Consider the following 14,506-nt stretch of genomic DNA (forward strand, 5'->3'; position numbering starts at 1 on the left):
ATGCTTGGAACAGAGAGAACACGGTCAGTGAGTTGGAACCAGAGAGAGAAGTCAGAAGCAGTTGTGAGCAGATGGTGTTTTGAACAGAGAGAAGTGAGATGATGTTTGGAACTGAAGGAAGCAGTCAGAAGCAGTTACTTATCAGAAGGAGTTGTGATCAGCTGGAGTCTGAAGTGATGCCTTTTGGAAGAGACTGAAGTTATATCGTGGATTAGTCTGTGGGAGCAGCTGGAGTGAATTGGACTTTGGAGCTGAGATAATCAGACAGAGTGAAGAAGCTAGTGGAGTGAACGGTTATCAGAGCGGCAGACACTATTAGGCTGAAGCTAGAAGGTGGAGAGAGTTCGTGGGGGAGAGGAATCCAGTGCAGAGTGATCAGCGCAGATGCGTGTCCAAGAGTGCAGGGGAGGATCTGAGACGAGCTAAGGCACGGACGAGAGAGGAACCCAGATGACAGCTAGAGCAAGACTTCATACCAATCAGGTGATACCCTTCCTGTAATATAGTTTGCTTTACATTTAAACATTAACCTTGTCCTTACTGTATTGCTAATTCATTTTCTTTCAGCGATGTGCAGTATAATCCATTCCCTCTTTAGCTATTTACAGTCAATTAAATGTGGATGTGTTATAGTAATAAAGCTTTACAGAGACCCCGCAGATCTGTGTATGTGTCTATTCCCCTTTTTCTTTTCAGGCTATGTGTTATAGTATAGTGTTATATTGTTATTTTTATTGTAATAAAGGAACCCCAGTTCTTAGTGAACCAGTGTGCATGTGTTATTCTTATGATAAAGCTAACCTTTCTTCTAGCCAGATGCTGTAATGGTAACTGATGGATCAAAAGGTAGGAGGAGCGCTTAAATCAGGGAATAACTTTTGCATATAGTGAGTACCTCTTGTTTTTATACAGTAAAGGTAACCTTGTCTTCTAGTCAGGTACTATTCGGTGAACAGGAAAATGGTAACTGAATAATGAGGGAGAGAGGAGCCCTTGAAATGGAGAATAAGTCGTACATCATATAATTTGGCCATCATTGTGTGATCTATAATATTGTAGTATTGTACCTCTAGTAAATAGCAAGAGATTCCCCGACATGAGGAGCTAACGGTATTCATAGGAAAGTGATCGTCGTTGTGAGGCGGCGTTAATGAGAGCATCAGGAGGGATACTGATGTTTATACCCACAGGATTGTGGCTTGTACGGAGATAAAAGAGAGTACCAGGGGGGATACTGGTATTTATACCCACAAGATTGTGGCTTGAGCGAGCACTGGTTGCGGCTAGTGTGTAATGGTATATAATCAGAACTGCCCCAGGGTAGATTAGTCTGGGCCCATGTGGCCACGAGACTATGAGGTATGAGTGTGGTGTAGGGCACGGACGTCCTTAGTAATAAGTTAGTATTCCTAGTAATCTCTATAGATTTAGTGGTGTTTCTGATGATATGAGCTTGTATATTGCTAATTCCCCATCCTCAGGTGCCTGGATAGATGGGTCCTGAGGAGGGCGGTGGTTGCGTTTCGGTGGGTTGGTGGTGTCTTGGTGAGCTGATCCAATCTGGTCCGAAAATCCGGTCGTTACAGCGACCCACATGAGCTGCCCTAAAATGGTGTCTCAGGCCTGTCACCACAGTGCCTGTGTGCAGTTGCTAACTGCCATGCTGCCCTGACCAGTGTCCACACTGGTCAGGCCTAACCCTTCCCTTTCTGTACACATTGGACACCCCTATAGAAGGTCCTAAGTACCCCTCTATGCAGGGTGCGGTGTATATGAAAGGTGGAGCATGTACTAGTGTGTGTGACATGCTCTGGTAGTGAATTACAGCCATTTTCGTTTTTCACTATTGAGAGGGTTTCTTGCCCATAGGCTTTAATGGGGAATGCTGTGTATAATGTTTACCTGCATATCTTCCTATAGGAACAAGTTATAAAATTGAAGTCTGGTATCCCTGAACTCAGAATTTAATAACCCATCTTTTAGGAAGGATGTTTTTTAAATCCTGTGTTCGAAACCAGCCCTTTTAGAAAGTGGCTGCTTTCTTGTATGACCTTTCTGTGTGCCTTTGGCTGTTTGTGAATTCACTGTCTGGTTTGTGAGTGACAGGGTTGGGGGATTCCACGAGACAGAATGAGTCCGGCCAGTGGTGAATAGAGAGATCTGCATCTAGATGGGCGGGAGGAGTATCTCCAGGGACCTGAATAGGACTGTGCCTGCCTCCACAGTGCTGGCTCCACCCCCTGCCTGATGTCTCTGCCCTGCACTGTGATAGGAGAGAAGGAATCATGTCAACAAAGTGCTCCAGGGCTGTGCTTTCCCTCCACAATGCTGGCTCCACCACCTGTGGGGCGTCTGATGTTTCTGCTCTGCACTGTGAAAGGAAAGAAGGAGTCATGTAAACAGAGTGCTCCAGAACTCGTTTGGACCGGGCTCAGAGCCCTCCTGCACAAAGGGAACAAAGACTTTTTGGGGTATAAGTACAAGACCCCAGACCACTGAATTTAGATCATCCTGGAATCAAGAAGGAGCATCTGCCAAGGAGAAAGCTGGAAGACTGAAGAAGGACGACTGTCCTGCTATTGCTTTGCTGGACTGACCTGCAGTTGCTTTACTGCCAAGGAGAGGGGAAGGACTTTGCTTTGTGCTGTGTCCCCTTGCTTGAAGGAATCTCCAAGGGCCTGAAGGAGAGCTGGCTTCCTGTTAAAAAGTCCCAGGAACAAAAGGACTTCACCCCCAGCTTCCCTGAACTCTGCTGAGGGAGTTCTTTCCTTCCTAGAGGGCTTGGGCAAGTTGTGGTGCCTCTGGAAGTTGTACCTGCGTTGGGAAGCTGGAAACCAAGATTGAAAGAACTTTCTGGAAAGTTTATCGCATCGCTCGCTTGCGGACCGCATCCCCATCAGTGCGAGGAAATTCCCACTGCTACAACGGCCAAGATCGTGGCAGCACCAGTTGCCGCTGCCAGAGTCTTCGCATCCTTCGTTTGCGGGACGCACCAGTCAGGTGTGGGAAAAGTACCATCACTACGAGTTTTGTCGCAGAGCCTGTCGTCACTGGGTGAGATTGTCACACCGCTTGCTTGCGGACCACAGAGCTATCGCATCAAGGGGCCGCAAGAGGAAGAAGATTGCCACTGAGCCGCGCATCGTCGCCGCACCGGAGATCGTCGCCGCCCCGAAGATTGTATCATCGTACCTTTTTTGAGCCTCTTCCACTGAAACCTGTGCACTGGAATCCACAAAAGGTATCGCATCCCTCCCCATACAGACCGGAGTCACAGCAACATGCCCGCTGCGTCCAGCGGGGTTGTCGCAGCGCCTCCCCAGGGTCTCAGGAGTGACGCATCGCTTGCTTTTCACCGCTACAGCTTTCACTTAGAACTTTTGTTGCATCTAAAGGTGAGTAAAGCTAAAACATGACGCAACTGTAGACTATTTTAACGCAACCATAAGAACTCTTTTAAAATCATAATCTTGAACTGTGTATGTTGGATCTTTGTCGTTTTGGTCTTGTGCAGTTTAAATTGATTAACTTTATTTTTCTAAACTGGTGTGGAGTCCATCTGTGGTGTTTTCACTGTGTTACTGTGAGTGTTGGTACAAATACTTTACACATTGCCTTTGATAAGTCTGTCTGCTCGTGCCAAGCTACCAAGGGCGTGAGCAGGGGTTATCTAAAGAGTGTATCGCCCTTAACCTGACTAGAAGCGAGGGTCCCTATTTGGACATTGGTACCTACGTCTGCCAACTAGAGACCCCCAGTTCTAACAAAGACTAACTGCACACAGATGAGAAGCATCGCCTTCAGCATTGAACGCATCAGCAATGTTCATATCAGATGTTACCTGTGTGCCTGTCGTTTCCTATCGTACCTCAGCAGTAGCAATTTACATTTGTGAGATCTCAATGAATGCCGTCATCAGAATTGGTAGCCGCTGGGGACAACACAGAGCATGGGCCGTTACAGGGTCCAGCAGAGTATTGACATCCGTAGGCATGACTGATGGGAGTGTTAGACAGATGTCTAGCACACATTCTTCACCGCAAAGCAGGCAGCGTAGCACAGGTAAGGTGCAATCTTGCTAGATTGGTCTGAATGACAGAAACCATGTGGTATTTAATTCTTGTAGACAAGGTAAACCCCAAATGTGGACGATGCGCTCACAACACTTCATCTCCAGTAGAGCTCTCTCCACGGTGAACTGGGTGTCGCAGGTGATTTCGCTTGCCATATCGTAGCAGTAGGAATAAAAACAGGATCCCTATAATGAGTGCTAAATGGAGTGGCAGTCCGCCAAACACAGAGTGCAGGAAGTTTGGAATAATTCCGAGGACTGCTTGAAAAGGTGCTAACAGTGCTGAACACATGTTCCTAAATTCATGTACAATACCGCTCGTATCAGAGATGTTTAAATACGTTCCAACATTTCTGAGAAATGTATAGGGCAGTTTGTATTCAAAAGGCATGTACCTCTGCAGAGGTCCTTGCGACTTGTAGATCATATGTTCCTTTGGTCAAGGTCAGTGGCACTGTTTGTTGCAAAAGAATGGCTTTCATTTTGCTTAAAGTATTAATTTGTATAGAAGAGATTTTCACTGATGGCCATAGAGGCGACTCCATGACTGCCTGTATTTGTGGAAACAAGACTTGCATACAGCAAGTGACCCTGGATGTAACCGTTATTAGATATGGGATACCTGGCAACATTCCACAGCAGCTGCAATTATTCAACATGAGGTAACTTCCATTTAAAAGTTGTCAAAAAATTGGATTAATCACTTCAGCTGGTGAGCTTTGCAGGTGACAGGATAAGTTTGTAGTGGAATCATCACAGGCCCTGTGTAAGTTAATACCCTGACAAAGGAGAGAACCGCTTAGTGCTTTTTCACAGTTAGTACTGCTAAGAACCACTTCACGCCCCACACTCCAACATCCGTGTGTGTAAGGTAAATCCCAGGATGTCTTGATGTATTCTTTACCCAACCTTTCTTATTTGCCTGTTGGTATATGTGATAGGCAATACTGAAAATAGAAAATTGTAACAGGCAAAGTAATTTTACCATGTATGATCCACTCAGTAACTGGTTTTTCTGCCACTGTGAATGGTATTTTTTCTAGTTTTTAAATGCTCAGCACCATATAGTCTGCCCCCTTTATGCCAGTTTGATCTGTTTATCAGTGAGATTGAATCCTAAAAACAGTGACGTAGTGTTGAATAAACGCCAAGGCACATAGCCTGAATGCAAGTTTTGGAGTGTCCAGCCTAATAGCATGATAGAACGTAATTGAGACTGACCATGTTGCAACGTGACCAAGTCTTGTTCCATGATGTCTATGGCAGAAGACACAATGCTGCCCAATGAATATATCCTGGAGGACAGAGTTGTTAACCCATTGTCTACTACAGAGAGAGATTTCTCTAAATAATACGATCAATTTCTCGTATTCGTTCTGCAGTCTCTGCTTGGGTAACCTTCCATATTTCATTATAAGCAGCATAGATACCAGCATATATAAAACATTTTTTACGCTGTCTTCTCGTCCTAGCAAGAATTCCCTGAGGTCTGCGCCTTCTTTAAGTAAAGATACGTGTTGTTTTACATCCTCTAGTGTAGCTTTTTACAACCAATCAAGGCAAAGTTTCCCTACACTGTATGTTGTTACTACCCCTGGATGCTGTCTTGGAACATAGCGTGGGTCTGGCCTATTGACAGTGAAACCCTGTGTTTTGTTCAGGAATCGATCTTGACAGTTGTTTTTGTCTGTGGGCCAGAGCAACCGTTTGTTCCAATCTGGATCTGATCTGCTGTGATGCAAAATGGTATGTATGTCGACCTCCCCCTGTGTAGTGCTATTACTTGCAGGGGCAGGTATGGGCAGAGTGTTCATGTCTTTGATGTTGGCTAACCCGAGGCAAGACATTTGTTAGACAATGTCATTAAAAAAGATAATTTGCTCAGGGATGATACAGGCTCTAAAGAAAGCTTCTGCCCCCTGCACTTGCCAATATTTTTTACTCTAGACAGATTTTGCATTCAATGTTGTCTTCCCAAAAGTCGAAACTCTGTCTAGACAGTTGGGCACTGAAGGCTGCAGAATAAATCTGTTTTGTATTGGTTAACATAGTTTTAATTCCTGTCTTGTTCATATTTTTAAAGTAAAATGTTCCTGGATTTAACAAGTTGAACCCTGAAAAATATGGAAACTTCATTGCAAACGTTTTTGAGCTACTCTTTAGAGATGTAGGACAATGTTCCCGTTGGTTACACATAAATACATTGCTAGGTGTTACACGTTTGTGCACGAAATGATGACCATAATGATTATAACAATACATTTGTTCATAGTCTGATGAACCCTCTAAATATTCATGATTTGTGAATACTGGAGACATTTCTAGATCAGACATCATGTTATTAACAGTCTCGAAGTCTCAACCATCAGAAAAGGTACTAGAGGTAATAAAGTCAATTAATGAAATATTAAACAAGTGTGGAATCTTTAAGAGTTCCAAAGGGCCAAAAATGTCATATTGAGTTCTATCCCAAACTATACCATCTAGTATAGGGACGGCTGTGATGTTCACTGCTGACAAGTCTCTTGCTTCACAATGTGATGCTTTGTGTGGCTGGAGAAGTAAGTTAACTCTTTTACTTGCTGTGTCCATTTGAATATATCTTCCATTTATCTGCATACCCAGAATTATTAACAGAGCTAACCAAAGTAGAAAGAAGAATATTCCCAAAACAATCCACAGTTCAATCCATGGTGAAACCAGATAAGTCTTTTTCAGGAGATGAAAAAATTCTGTTGCTTCTTCTTTAAAAGTTCTTTGTGCTTGCGTTGTTTCATGTTCGCTGGGATCCTCGGAAAACATATCAAAGTTAATGAAATAGCCAGAGGCAGATCTGTCAATGGTTGGAATTGCATCAGGATTCGTTGAAATCGCTGGAACCAGTTGATCACTTGTTACTTCATTGCAGACAGATGTATTAGGATGATCTGTTATTTGGGCATCAAGAGGGACGTGTTTCATAGCTTTTTTGCTCAGTCCTTCATTTCTCACTGTAGAATCTTCAAAGGTGATGAGTCTCTCAGTTTTAACCTCTTGGATTGTAGCTAGAGGAGTGGGTTTACTACACTGTTGGAGCCCACTTGGCCTACTGCTTAGTATTGTCCACAAAGTGTGGCCGATACTAAGCACAAATGGACACAAAAATGTTCTGCCTTTTTACCAGCAAGGGGCGGCAAAAGTACTTTTCTTGATCCGTGGATTGCTAGGACAGGTACTGGTTGTCTGTAAGAAGGGCCAAATTTCTTCCTGTCCATAATCTTTTCTCTGATCACCAAGCTTTGGGATCCAGGCAGGCCTTGCTGGTATGGCTGATTGGCTTCAGGAACACGTAACTTTGTTTCAATCATAGTTCATTTCAGTCCTGTAAAACAGCCAAACTATTTTTGATATCAAATTGCTTATTTTCCACGACTGTCCCATGACAATCAAGGTCTGGTACCAACATTCTAGTCCCAAATAGGACCTCATATGGAGTGACACCCCCTAGAGAACTTCTTGGCAAATTGTTTATTGCGCGTTGGGCCCCTTAAAGATGTTTGACCCACCTGCCACCCAAACCTAATACCCTAGCTGTGATAGACTGCTTTATGTCCTGGTTTTTTCTTCCCACAACAGAATTTCCCTCAGGATGGAATGGAGAAGAATACCGCAATGCTACACCCAAACATTTTGAGCGTCGATCGCTGAGGCCACATCCATAGGAACCTTAAACACGAATCTACTGCGACCATGATATATTTATAGTTACCATCCCTTTTTTAGGGACCGCAGTGGTCCAGGTAAATACAAGCTAATGGTTTATCTGAAATTAGCAGGAGGTCTGAGCAGGACGTTTCATAGTAAAGGCTTTCATCTTTTGGCATATTTCACAGTCCAAAACATAGTTTCTGATCTGTTTCCTATTGCCTGGCCACCAGTATCTCTGTTTTAATAATGATACTATGGCGGAAACGTCTGCATGAGCAGAGGCGAGCCCCTCATGTGCTGCTAGGATTAGTCCTAATCTATGTTCCATATTTGGAATTACCCTATCCCCCACTTCATGGATTTGAGCAAACGGAACAGTGTTCGTATCAATTATATAAAAGTATTTGAGTGGAAACTTTTTAGGTAACGCTGAATTGCTGGGAAAAAACGAAAAGTGGAGAGGGTCTGAGGGGGGTACGAGATTAAAGACCTGACAACACCCTACCCCTATTGGACTAATGGAAAACACATAAGGGGTGCTAAGGTCGGTAGTGGCCTCAAACGTCTAACGTGTACTCAAAGCAAGAAGGTATAGACTGTAAGAGTGAAAGAGGAGAACAAACGTGAACCCATCAGCCCACCCATTGGCGGCACTTCATCATCTGGGTTTAGAGAACACCCGCCTGGTGTCTACTAGGTGTCCCACCTTGAAGGGAATGTGAGTACAGCAACTAGCATATGGTACACCAGTGATGGAAAGTTAGATAATAGTGTCTGGAGAGCTGTGGGAAGTGTAGAAAAGTTGCAGTGTTGGAAGCAAATGTGCTATAGAAAGAGTGGTGAGATAAAATTGACTAGCATGGTGCCTAATAAACCTTAATTCAGACGGTCACCATGGTGCCAAGATTAAAAGAAGAGTGTAAATGGATGTAAGCATATATTACCATTTGTCGATAAATCAATCGGTCGACATTTTTCAGCCTGGGAAGGCTTTCTTCAGGACCTAATAAGACACTACTGCAACTGTGGTAGTAAGACTCAAAGTACGTACCATGCCAAAGACATTAACCTACCAGTGGTAGGAGATGAAGTCATGGTATTCTGAAACCAACTGCTCCCGCACTTTGGCTAGGAGATGGCCTCACCTCGCCTGGCACTCGCTCAGGATAATGAGGCCCTGCTCTGTCCGTCGGTACCTCGAGTCCGTTCTGAGTCGCTGCCTTTTCTTGAAGCATTGACAGCCAGTATTATTTCCCCGTCTATTTTCGTTTTTGAATGAGTGATTGCAGCTACGGAATCTGTTTGCACAACCCCTTTCGCGGCTTCATCAGCCAATGAATTCTCTTAACCGTGAATGCCAAAATGTTGATGACTCAGCTTGCGTATCACGTGAGTGTTTTGTAGTCCGTTGCGTAACTGAACTACTTGTTCCCAAAGAGTTTTATGCTTAATTGTGTCAACTTTTACATCTTTGAAACCATTTTGAAGCCAATTCTGTAAATATTCATTATATGATTGAACACAGTAAAAGGAATCGCACACTATGAGTGTGGGGAATTCGCGATCCGTATTTTCAAGTGCCATTATGAATGCTTGTAGTTCAGCTCGCTGAGCTGTACAATCTCCTAGAGATTGCGATTTTATGACCATAGGTCTGAATTTGCCATCACGCATACAACCTTTAACAATCGCGCTTTCTGCACTATAAGCTGGCTTACCCCCCATATCGGTTTGTGCAGATACGTCAGTATAAATTATAAATTCGTACTGGTCAAGAGGGAGAATTTCATTAGGCAGAGGACATTTGTGTTCATATTGCAGGAATGCTTGAGTTTTTAAATAGGGATCAAAAACATATTCAACATCAGTTGCAGCAAGTGAATTAACCCATTGTATCCATTTTGGATGTAAAAAGCTTGGATGTACCATGTTACAACGCATACCGTTACAACTACCTACTATTACAAAGCGACCATTACAACGCATAGCGCTTTGAGGTGCTGGATAGTGGTAAGTATAATTTACTATTCTAACTCCAGTCCCCGTGGACCCTAGGGAAGGTGTTGGATAGTAAATTATACTTATTCCCTATCCTAGAGCGCCCCCCAGCGCAATGCGTTGTAATGGTATGCGTTGTAAAAGTCGCGTTGTAATGGTAGTGCGTTGTAACAAATGCGTTGTAACAGGTGTATACCAAAAAGCTTTTGCATTCGGAATGCTAGCTTTTGTAACTGCCTCTAAGGCTGGTACAGGAGTTATGACCATACTGTGTTTCCCCTGTGCTAGGGCTCTTTCTTTTGCTACAGTGGTTTGAACTGCTGTCCAAAAAAATTCTGTTGATGTAAATTTCAATTCTGTTTGTGTATACAAATGTGATTTGTATGCAATTGGTATTGTTTCACCTTCGTTAAAAGTAAAGTAGGTGAATCCTTATTCACCCGGAATGATTCGTATCACTAAGTTGCGTACACTTACGTGTCTTTGTAAGTGATTTGTTACTAACATATCTGCTTGAAGCGAACGCAGGATATCTGTGTGTTCCTGTGTCCAATTAATGATTTTAAAATCAGGTTTGATTAATTTGTAGAGAGGTTTAACCCTTTCTGCATAGTTCAGAATGTATGTTCTTCAAAAATTCAGGAAACCTAGAATCAACTGTAAGTTTTTCAGTGTTTTGAAGGTTGAAGCAGCGCACACTTTTCTGAAAAGTTGGCTACCTGGCTTTTGCCTTCACTTGATAGTTCATATCCTAGGAAAAGAACATTGGGCAATTCTTGATTTTTTAAATTGAATTTATAACCCTCTGAGGCGAAGGCCAGTATAATGGTGTTCACCCTGTTTAAGTGCCTGTCCAGGTCATTGTCTGTCAGATAGATATCATCGACATATGACAATGCCTCGTCATCATAAATTTGTAGTAACTCTGTTACCCTTGCTGAGATTAACCCTGGGCTATTCTTGAATCCCTGTGGGAGTCGATAAAATTGCATCTGTCCGGTTCTACACAATACGAGGAAGATCCTTTAACGGCAAATCCTAGGGAAGAACAAATACGGAAATGAAGAGTGGCAGTCATAAAATGTCTCAGTGGTTCCTCTGTTCAATTGTCTTGCAAGACAATCAAATTCTTGAATTCAGCAGCAAATGAACTTGAAAAGAAGGACTTAGCAATAAAAGAACTTTAAAAGAAGGACAGAAGACCAGAATACCATCATGCAGTCGGGTTGAGTCCTCCTCAGAATTATTTATCTGTTCTTTTCTTCTCTCCCCTTCCCCTTTTCAGCACAAGCACTTTACCTGAAGCAGGAAGCAAAAATACGTTTATAATTAATTTAAAAAGACCTCTGGTTGAGGTATTTTATCACAAAATGTCATTTTAATCCAGTTTAAACGTGTTTACATTGTACATCTCATGTCGGTACGTTCCATCCTTTTATGATTTTAAGAAATCAAATAAAAGTACATCTACAAAAAATATATATATCCAATGGTGGGTGCATGGAAATGCTTATGTACCACCATGGCTTGTCCCTTTGATGCTCAGTTTGCGCAAAGTATCTCATATGTTTTACTTTCAGTAAATCCCAATTCAATGCTTTCTTAACCACTCCTCTGGCACCCCACTGGAATCTCACACAAGAATAATGCAAGTGTAAAAAGGCTGAGTTGATAAAATGGTTATGCAAATAGACCCAGCTCCCTCATGGTTTGTGAGTTTTTGGAGAAGGATGTCTTCATGTGGAAGCACATTTTTTACATGCAGAATAAAAAAACCTGAGTGCCAAACTACAAGCGTGTATATGTTGGTGAAGTACATAGACTTTCATTCAAACTATTTGGACGTTTTGAAATTATTGAAACATCTGTGCAAATTGCAGTAGAAAACCTGTTAAGACTAAATGCCCACTTTTTTTCGTTTTCCATAAAATGTTCCTCAAGGGGCTAGATTTACTGACATTTGACTCAACCCAGCACAGTTCAGTAGTTTTTGAAATATTAGTGTCAGGGAATTAAACAAAAAGAGATCTTATTGTATGAGGGAGCTTTTTCTCCTGTAGTCCCAAAGTGGGATCCACATGGCAACAAATTTGATTGACAGCAGTGAGAGAAAAAAATCTCTTTTACCTGCTATTACTGGACTAGGAGCATATTTCCTGGGTTCTGCACATTTCAAAAAATGACCTATCTATAACAAGCAAAGTAGGCACAACCTGAATTCCAAACTACAGTTTCAGACCCTCAAATAGGCTCTCCATAACTAAAATTGAAAAAAAAGTCCAAAAAGTTGTGGGATTCATGAGGAAGATTTCTAATTCACAGATCCAATAACACTTAACATGGCAACTGGCAACCATAGTATTTCTCTTGGTACGACCTTCCTTGTCCAGCATTTTAAGTATAAACTATTCACTGGTCAGAAGCAGGGTGCTAGGTCTAAAGCTTGAATTACATTTTCAAATCATTTTAAGGATTTGAGGATCTGAAAGAAAAAAAAAAGGTCTGACCATAGGGCAATGACTATGGGCCAGTTTTTTCCCATCAGCAAGAGGTAAGGCCTCAGTGCCCAACCCCCCTGCCATCACTTAGCAGGACGCAATAGCTGGCCAGGCTAGGTCCTGCTTCCATCCCTTCTCTGCTGGCCTAACCCTTCTGTGCAGCATACAAATATATGTACTGAATTCTGACAAGTTTCATAAAATACATTCAATTACTCCACACAATTAATACCAAAATGCTGCGAGGAGTAGAGTCTGCAGAGAAATTACTACTTATTTAAAGAAAGAGAAGATTCCTTATCAGTAGGGCTACCCTTTTGTTTGCATTTCACTATTTGTGAAAAACGCATAGATACAAGAGTCTTGAGGAAATCTAAGCTTGCACTTGTCTTTCTTAATTGAAGGGAACTCTCACCTAAATGAGAGCAGGCTCAACAAAGAGGAATGAGAAGTGAAAGGCACACCCAGAAATCAAGCAAAGAGCGCAAAGAACCTGCAGACTACATCAAAAACAAGAAAAGGAAACCTGAACACAATAATCTCCAGAGCTATTCCCACATATAATTGATCAGGGCAATGGACATTGATACACCAAGATGTGAATGAAATAGTTTGCCATAGAGCCAAGAGGCCCTGCCCAATATTGTGGAGCTAGGCCCTATATATGGGCAAAGTAGGTTGTTTCCATGGGAGGAATTGACTCAGGGACAATTTTATAGTTTGGTTGGAAATGATTGGATTATGTGTTAACAATGTATGTTTTTGTTCATGGAACCCTGTATTGCTAGTTCTATGCACAGATGAGGTTAAAGAGAAATACAATTTGAGAGAGCAATATTCGGTCTTGAACAGCAAACAACCATTTGCAGAATGGAAGAGGTATACCACCCCACTTAAGGATACATATCATAAAGGGCTAGTGCCTTATAGTGAATTGCTTACAGGGGGTTTCTCTACAATTTGGATCAATTATTCTATAATATCAATGAATACACAGGGCCCTACCCCTCCCCTCCCCCCTTCAAGTGTAGGGTGATACTTCAGATTAAGAAATTAGAAATAGACATAGGCTTCCCACAAAAGATACATCTACTCACTAAAGACGTCCTCCAATTCAGATCTAATTGGTTCTCATAACGATTTCATGCTTATAGCAAAACCAAGACAACAGGAGTAGCAATTCTGTAATGGAGATACCTAGATATAACAGTAGAATCATGAGTGTTCTTTCCTAGCCCATCAGAAAGAATTAGACATGTTTGCATAATTTTCAAGTTCAAATTAACTATGCGAATTCACAAGACTAAATTCGTCATATGCTTTCAGCATAAAGACAATGCCTATAAACTCTTAACCAGATGGTACCTTTCCTCCCCATTGCTACAGGCAATGTTTGAAGGTTCCATTGATTAAGTATTTAAAAAATGTATTTGGCATTGCTGATCCCCACAAAATAACGAATAATTTTCTATTTGACATGGATCAATGACCCCGTTAAATATTTTGGGGTTAATCTCCCATCGACATAGAAAGCTGGCTATGATGGCAACATCCCACTCTTGCTCCAAGTGCTCTATGAAGACATGTATAGATGGGGTAAATTGGAATAGTCATGTCTGGGTATGAGTTTAAAAATGAATTTCATACCCCTATTAATATATGTAGCACAGGCACAAACAGTCAAATTTCCAAAAGCATCCTTGCTCCAAATGCAAAAGAAAATGTTAAATGTCTGGAAAGACAGATCTAAAAGGGTCTTGAAGAACCCTCTATATTGACCCATGGCAGGGGGGGGCTGGGATTCCCAGATATCTAACCCCATCAAAGCAGCTCAGATTAACCCTACCCTCAACTGGAATTGTAATCCACATAAGAAACTTTGGATTCTGTTGAACAAGCATATTATGAAGTCCCATTCCAGTATTTGCTTTGGCTCCCAAGTAGAGTTTGTCCCAAAACACACACAATTCTCCACACAATGTCCAAGCTCCTAGATGTTTGCTAAAAAAAGAGCAAGGAAATAAGGCTATGCTACCTATTCATCTCCACTGACATATTTGCTTTATATGTGTAACAAGGAGAGAGGTAGGGAGAGTAGATTGACACTCTTGTTCCCCGGTCAATAATCAATAATCAAAAGAAGAGTGTCTTCAGGAAAAGCTAAGCCGTTATAGGGAGCACGAAAACAACCACACTGGGATGTTGAAGAAAGCCCTCACTCACCACCTAGTGATGACATACTTCATCATCG

Source organism: Lissotriton vulgaris, chromosome 1_1 (genome assembly GCF_964263255.1).
Source record: "Lissotriton vulgaris chromosome 1_1, aLisVul1.2, whole genome shotgun sequence".
NCBI lineage: Eukaryota > Metazoa > Chordata > Amphibia > Caudata > Salamandridae > Lissotriton > Lissotriton vulgaris.